Genomic DNA, 8009 nt, shown 5'->3' on the forward strand with positions numbered 1-8009 from the left:
TCACCGCGGTTCTTTGAAAATGGCTGAGGGTCATAATAGAAAAAGTGTCTACGAAGTGTATGAGAAGAAAAGAAAGGCTTTAGAAGAGGCAGATATATCCAGGAATTATTATGGGATTTGGTGTCACAGCGGGCCACTGTCACCTTAAGGGCAAATTATACTTCTGCAACCGCACACATCAAATGGTGCTTGCGTCTGGTTGTGAACCAGTTTTGCTGGTATGCTTCTGCAACATAAGTCTGGAATTTCTACTGTAGGGACGCACAGCAGTTTCCCACCAAAGTGCTAGGGGGAGCCTTTTAGAGAACTCGCGAGAACTTAGACAGATGATCACAAGAACTTCTGTAGCTGGTTTTTCAAAACATGTCTGAGGCATTGTACAAGTCGTTGTACTTCCGAAACCTCCTCGATCAAACTTTCGTCGTGGTTATACATTGTTGTTATTACTCCTCATTTTTTTTAAATGGCGCGCCCTGGCAACGAATCGAGAAGAGAACCACACAGACAGGCGGAAAGGCATAACAAGGACCAATCACAGCTGCTTTTTGTCTGCGCACTTCTGCTCGACATCCGACGTGTAGTCGGAATTTTTTTTGAGGTGCTCGACGACTGTTGCAGAGCCCCAGCGCAGGCGGGCGTGGTTGTGCACAGAGACAGATTTGACGGTTGCAGAGGCTATGTGTCAGAAGTATAAATTGGCCTATAGGCTGTCGCTACTCGACAGCGGCGACTACTAACAAAGATGGCGCAGGTACCGCGCGGTGGACGAGGAGTTATGTAAGCAATGGGGAGCAAAAAGCAGTGATCATCGGTCCGAACGGTAGGTTAACCGTTTGCTATAAAGTCCACTATATGGCCCAGCTCTATATAGTGATCAAGGGTTTTAGTGGTTAGGGAGGACCTTTCGGGCACAATAAGCTTGTATGAACTATTGGAACAGCAACTTTTAAACAGAGCATGCTCGGGGAGAAAAGGGCTCGTGCACACTGTTGCATGCATTTTTTTTTTTTTTTTTTTATGCGCGAAAATCCTCCACAATACCTTTAATAGTCAGTGGTGATGGGTTAATGAGACATCTTGAAGCGTTTCGACACATTGCCAAACTGTATTGATGCTGCATCGATACTGTCTCACAGAATACTGACACCTGCTGGACAATTAAAGACACTACAGACAGCTTATTTGACAGATTAAACTGAATTGATTTGATGACCTAGTACAATGATATCATTTAAGTTATATAGGTTATATTGTATTATTTCATATAAAATATGAAAATATTTTTAGATGCCGCCAATAAATAATGTAAACATATAACATGAAAATTTAGGGGGAAATGTGAATGGGGATGCTTGTGGACTAGGATTTTAAATCATATTTTTAAAACAGTAAGTACAGTAAAAACAGTAAATAAACTAAGAGTCAATTTGAAATGAACTTTAACTCAGATAAGTTGGGTGATAACTGAGAGGTAAAGGATGACACAACGTGCAAATTAAAATAAAAACGTAACGTTCCTATTTCTTTTAGGCTGTTTCAAATTTCTTTATAATTTTAATGATAAACTGCAAAAGATGAGAATTGTTTTAGCAGATGCATCATGTTGAAAGATCCGTTTTTAAATACAGTTTAGTGTCAGACAATCAGAAACAACTCCTGTATCGGTCACATGACTTTCTTGAAACAACACGTGCGCCGATACAGTGTTTTGTTCTATGGGCTCCACACGTGCACCGATGCACCGGTGTTGTTGGACCATCACTAATAGTTTGCTCAATTCATGGAAGAAAAAAGTAATCAAAACAAATTGGGACATCTAAATCAGTCAGGGCCAGATAATGCCCGAGCTGATTATTTAAAACATTTAAAGACTTGAAATCCTTCCTGATTTTTGAAGATCAAAAAGAACGTACAACCCAAATCTTTGTATAAAATACGTATAAAAACAAACATGTCAAAACTACTTGCAAACAACAAGAAGAAATGATTATTTTGGGACTTTAAAGAGTAAACCACATAAGCAAAGCTGTGTTTATGTATCTGCCAGAGGGCTCCAGAAGAATGTCGTCTTCTCTCAGTTTAGCAGTGAAGCCTTTTTTTTCCCACACCTAAGTTATCTACAATTAAGGTCCTGGTGTATGAATATATATCAAAATGACACATTCAGTGAGAAATGTAACCAATTTCTACAGTTCATCTACTTTTTTTACTTTGAATACTGGGAGAAGCAATTAGCAGTTGGTAAGACATCGTGTCCTCACAAGACTCTCTGTAGACATCAGTAAACCAAATAAAAACTAGAATTAAAAATTACACGCATAACAGCTTTCATTAAACAAGTAAGTTTGGATTCTGATAGTGTATGATTGCTTTATATACTACATTAGTTGGAGTAAATATTTTTTTGCAGGTAAGCATGAAGATTCTAAACAATCGAATATAGAATTAAATTGTAAAATTTAATTTAAACTCTCCCATTTGTTTATTGAATGAAGGACTGAATAAACTGCTCGTTGTTTTATGTTTTATATAAATAAAAAATGGTGACATTGTTATATATTTTAGTTTTTGATATAAACCTTTTTTCATGATTATCTATCATCTTTTGGGTTCCAATGTCAATCCCAGGGTATTCGGTAGTGATTTTGAAAATAATTATCAGGGAAATAAAGTTTTGATTGATATGATTAATAATATGGCCAATTTAAAAAGTGTCTTATTTTAGTTTTAAGCACACTTGAGTCAATAGTTTGTAGAACCCCCATTCACTGTAGCCATTCATCCAAGTATTTTAAGGAATGCTGTGCATCTACAAGATTTGCAAAATCTAAAGATTGGTTATTTTGACTTCTTCTTTGTAAATAGATCTCGCAAATAAACATCAATTTTTAAGTCTTCAATTATTTGACTGGAGCATTTTAACACATTAATCTGCTTCCATGTAAACAGTAGCAGATGTTGCTTGTTGGTAGAATTACTTTCATGCTGTAAGTTTAACATTCAACAAGGTCTAAAATCTTTTCTTCCTCACTTCCTTTTAATTTAGGTCTATTCTTTTTTAAGCACCTGTTAAAGTAAAGCATCCCCTCTAGTATTACAGTATCACATACTTGTTGCATTTAGGCATGTAGGCTCAATATAATCAATTTATTTTGTTTGGCAAAATGCAAACAGGAATTCTTTCAGTAATGGTCAGATCTGCCAAATGGCTTTCCTGTCACCAAATACTCTTACCTGAGCTTTGAAGTTCAACTAAACTTACCATGGCCCAGTTGGCTGCTTCACTCATTAATCTCCTCCTTTCTTGGGCTGTTAGATTAACTGAGCTTGTCAGTCTTCTTAGGTTTCCTGTCAGGCCATCCTCTTTCAATTTGCATCCGATGGGTTGAACATCACAGTGTGAGATAATCTGATAGAGATCTAAATTTCTCTGGAAACACACTGTTTCCTTCTTCTTTTTTTATATAACGTTTGTTCACAGAACTTCTAAATTTATTTTGAAGACAAATTACACAGATAATTGCAAATTAGGTGGTGTCATAGTTATATTGTTTGCACTGGATGTTGGAGGCGAGTGGCGGCCTAGTGGTCAGGGCATTGCGCTTGGAATCCAGAGGTTTTGAGTTTGAGCCCCACTTCCACAGACTTCCACTCTTAACCTCCACACTGCCATCCGGGTGCCGCACAATGGCATCCAACTGCTCCCCAAGGAGATGAGTTAAATGCAGAATTAATTTTGTTGCTCTGTAGTTGTGACTGTGTAATGACAATAAAACTCTGGGGGGAAAAAAATGTTAAGTAGGTGTATTGAAGTAAGGGAGGTTCAGTTATTCCATAGAAAATTCCCCGATTACTATAGCCTTTACAAAAAACACCTGATCTTAGAATATTGTTTCTGATCCTTGGAGACCAAATGGATTTATGTTAAACTCTTTGAGCATCCAAACTTGATACAGATCTACTTTATCATCCATGATTCTGACATTGTCCCTCCTGGTATTAAAACACACTTCATTGGCATATAAAGACCAAAATAACAATACATACATATATCCAGAAAAATATATAAATCGCCTTCTTCTCTTTATTCAAATTTATGGGAATTCATTTCAAAGATGTGACAATGCAAATTATGTCGCTCAAACAAGTCACATTAAAACCATTAACAGTCAGGTTTTTTTTTTCTTTACCTTCACAAGGCTTTGTTTTTAGGAAAGGGTGGTTGACCTGAGGTTTCAAACCTCCATATGCTGAGGGTAAGGAAGGATCATCAGGTATTTTTAGTGCTCAGCTTTGCCAAAGAGCAAAAATAGATGGCCACCCACCTCCAAGTTGGCATTCACTATAACATTTACAAGTTTTTGCATCCTATGTGCCAGGAATAGGAGTGTTTTATTACCAAAGCCTAATGATTACAATGCTTAGGATGTCGTCTCTGATTGAAAAAGAAAATGTACATTTTCCTCAGCCAGACCTTTCTGCTTTGATTTCAGGTCATTAAGTCTAGCCATAAGTTTAAAAAGAGCTCTAAGCCACAGGATTTAGGTTCAAATTACTAAGCTTTACATCCACCCTTACACTGAGTCAGAGAAGAAAACCCATTAGGGAAAACAGCTGCACTCTCTTGGCCACACAGTCTTTTGAAATCTTGTTTAACATGGGTTTTATTCTGTCCTATAGTTGCTTTCATCTATGTTGTCCTCGTCGTTCCAAAGATCCCATTGCTTGCCTATCATGCTTCCAAAGGAAATCTTCAGCCCTCAAAGCTGCCGGCTTAGCTTCTGCGCCTGTCGCTCCTTTGCATTGAAGGCGTACTTTGTGTCCTGTAGCTGTTCTATGATCTCCTTGGCCTCCTTCATCTCCACGGTGAGCTGGTTGTACTTCTCAACCAGCTCCTGGTTCTCTCGCCGGAGCTCCACCACCAGCTGGCTCAGCTCCTCACTCTGCTTCCCGCAGTGCAGCTTCAGCTGCTCCATCTCAGCGAGCGTCTCCTCCATGCGCTTCACCAAGCTCTCCAGCTTTTCCTGAGACATCGCGTTAGAATAATTTATACTCCTACAGAGGTGCTTTTGTTGTTTTCACAAAGACTTCACCCAAACTGTTCCGAGGTGTCTGAGCTTGATGATTGTCTGCAGTGATTGGTAAAGTCTAATCCTTGCCTCGCCCTTACTGCACGCTAATCCCCTTAGCAGAGTTATCCCTGGAAACTTGTAACGCACATAGGAGTTACACATGGTGACAGCATCTCCTGCCTAAGTCCACCCTGCACAGAGGGTGAAAGAGGTGGACAGATTACTTCAGTTCACTGTAGCCTCAAATACGCTTAAAGACATAGAAAGAAATGTGACATCTACTGAAAAGTCTCCCTTCTCCCAATGTAGTCATCCATCTCACACATTTCACATGTGAAGTTGCTACAGCTTAACAAATTTCAGCGTATGTTATTAGGATTTTATACGATGGACCATTACGAATGATTGCATACAGGCCCGTTGCAACAAGGCAAGCAAACCAAGCAATTGTCTGGGGCCCCAAGCTGCCATGGGGCCCCCAGACAACGACTGACCTGGTTATTAACTGCATCTTTTGACTAATAGTATGAGCGCCAGTGTTCCCTCAAAGCTGTGCACTTGTTGCGCAAATGCGCATTCTCAGCATACAATAACAACTTTGAAGCGTATAAAATAAAATCCAAGATAAAGTATAAATCTGTCACAGTTTAACCTTCAAGTAACAGTTCAAGTGAGTTTTGCTTGTAGCCCCCCAAAATCCTTGAAACGACCCTGATTGCATAATTATGAAGTTAACATAAAATTGAAAGTAGGAATAAAGCATGAAAAGTATAAGAATCGAACGTCCAACTAAACCAAAACACACCAGCATCCCATTTCATAGTCTGGTCTGACACCAGTTGCACTTTATGTGCACAGTACAAATTGTTTTATGTGTACAAATTTATTCTCTAGGGGTCTTTTACATGCCTTTCTATTTTTTCTGTGAAATATACGTACCTTTTAGGTCAGGAGTTGCTGCATAATGCCGTTATGATTTCATAGTGATTTATGATTCCTGACATTTATCTTCCAGCTCCAGTTAAACTGAAAACATACAGTCACATTTAAAGTCTCACTAAACTGAACTTACCCGGGGGTGGGGGGGATTAATAAAGTTAGAATCTCTAGATGCGCAAAGTTGGTAGAGACATACCCCAAAAGAATTAGAGAAGTAAATATGGGAAATTATGTTTCTTCAAAGTATTTTTTTTATGATTGTTTTAAAAAATATATATACTTATTTAAATTTACAGCTTGTAAAATGTACATGTAAAACACCTTTCACAGATATCACAATCACAAAATGCTGCTCAATAATAAAAAAAACACTGTGAATGTGTAAAGCCTAGTTAAAAGCCTGTTTATATAAAAATGTATTTAGTTGCTTCTTAAAAGACTCAATAGATTTAATAAGGCACGTGAAAAGGGACAATAGAAGCAGGTACTTCCTTTGAGCCATCAGCTGGAAAGTGGAAGTTTTTTAATTAGTCTATAGTACTCCAGTAACTTCAAATAAACTGATTTTAGAGTCTGAGGGGAACAATATGGCATCAAAAAGCTATCAATATATCCCAGAGGTTAGCTATGTAGTGTTCTGAAAGCTAGGGTCATATTGTAATGTTTATCTTATTGCACAGATAAAGTACTTACCCCTCACTGGTCCTTATTAAGACAGATAAAAAGACTATTACAAATATCCAAATAAGACAAGAGAAAAGCATGAATGACTATTTCTTATTTTTTGATGAACATGATCAGAGCTTTGAAATGTTTCTCAAATGATAAAAACAAATTTGTACCAGTTTTCTGGTCTCCGTTTTGATCACATTTAGTTGCCAGTAGTTGTACAAGAGCTATTGTGGGAGTGGGTGAGGTCAAATAGTTCATTCTCAGTAGAAAAGAACAAAAAGGCTAAATACTATCTGCATACATATCATTCAGGATCTCATCTTATCCACTACTTTATGTAAGCCTGTTAAAAAAAATCACAATACAAAACGGCTGTAATGTGAAAAAAGATTCAGTGGATATGAATGTTTGCAAGATACCATGTAATATGGGTTTGTTTTTAATTAATAGGTTTTCTTTTGCCATATTCTCTTTATGATGAATGGAAAACATACCAAAGGAAGTGAAAAGAAGTGACTGACTCTGAAAATCAGTCCTTTGAGATTGCTTTTGAGAGTATTTAGACCAATCAGAGGTCTAGAATGCTAACAAAGTATTAAGGAATTACCTCCTTAGTTTCAGAACGTCAGGAGGCCTCATTGAGGCCTCATTCACCAAGTCACTGTATGAGCCTAAACATTCCGGGTAAGCTGCGACAATGTGTTCCTAGTTCTCATGGAAACAGAGCTCCAGGCAGAGAGCCAACTGCTCCCATCAGCCAGTGGGCACCAAGGAATGGTGAGTGAGGAATGTTGGTGTCCCAAATTACTAAGGAATTTCCACAATTTTCCCCATCTTCTCCTGAGCATCGGTAACTAGGAAGAGTGCGTGTTTGATAATCGCAGCATGTCACTGCATTTCATAACTATGCAAAACAACTGAACCAGACTCCAGGGTGCTAACTGGGTTACTTCCTGACCTGCAGAATAGAAAAAGAAATTCATTGCAGAAATTGACAACAATACAGCAAGAGCAGATTAGCAATCTGCTCTACTGTAGATGAGCATATAGCACCAGCAGACATTCACTTGCAATGAATGTAGTTGACTCTGCAGCAATCTCTCAAACCAAGCATGCATGTAGGGACTGTGGAGAGGAAAAACTTTCTCTTAATAGGAAGTAACTTCCAGCAGAAGCAGGCTCAGTGTGAGTGGCCTGGGGAAACTGGGAGTGTAATGAGACACAAGCAACAAAAGGAAACAAAGAACCGACCCATAGATAATGCAACGTTAGAAAGGTTAACCGTAAACTCTACTCCATAGATGGCTCTGTCCAAGGACAATTATT

Source organism: Cyprinodon tularosa, unplaced genomic scaffold (genome assembly GCF_016077235.1).
Source record: "Cyprinodon tularosa strain WSP-4 unplaced genomic scaffold, ASM1607723v1 ctg499, whole genome shotgun sequence".
NCBI classification, from domain to species: Eukaryota; Metazoa; Chordata; class Actinopteri; order Cyprinodontiformes; family Cyprinodontidae; genus Cyprinodon; species Cyprinodon tularosa.